The sequence below is a fragment of the Temnothorax curvispinosus genome, unplaced genomic scaffold (assembly GCF_003070985.1).
Source record: "Temnothorax curvispinosus isolate PA1 unplaced genomic scaffold, ASM307098v1 QBEX01003801.1, whole genome shotgun sequence".
In the NCBI taxonomy this organism is placed as follows: Eukaryota; Metazoa; Arthropoda; class Insecta; order Hymenoptera; family Formicidae; genus Temnothorax; species Temnothorax curvispinosus.
Window position 1 is genome coordinate 13,269 of NW_020213581.1, and position 666 is coordinate 13,934.

A 666-nucleotide genomic window follows, 5' to 3' on the forward strand; every position below is an offset into this window, starting at 1 on the left:
TTCATTTTCTTCTCCTTCTTTCTTCTCTCTCTGTTTACATACGATTTTTTGGCATTTTCTTTTATTCGTATGTACGTACGTATTCTCACCAGACACAATAAAACTTCATCAGGTAAGGAAACTTTGTACTCAGCATCCTCTTTTACTAATTTCATTACTTTCCTTATTACGTAATCTTCTTTTGAAAAATGATGTCCGTGGAAAGCTACAAAACATTTTTCAAGAATTTTCGCAGCGTTAAGGAGTGCAACTGAAGGGTACATTAGATATCCTTTCGAAACTGCCATTTATATCACACGTGCGTGGAAAGTGGCCCATTACGCGCGCGCCATCTGTGTGACAAATAGCCAATTCCATACACGAGTCAAAACAGTGCGGTAATGTAACATTACCGCACTGTTTCTTCGAAACTGTGCGGTAATGTAAACATTACCGCACTGTTTTGACTCGTGTATGGAATCGACCATCCGTCGCACAGATGACGCGCGCGCAATAATGGGCCACTTTCCACGCACTTTGTAATATAAAATAGGGTGTGTAACACGTGCGGGATGAGAATTGGACACTCGTGCGGGTGATCGCACTCGCCTTCGGCTCGTGCGTCTACTCCGCACTCGTGTCCAATTCTCAACTTCCCGCACTTGTTACACAAATAACTATACCCAA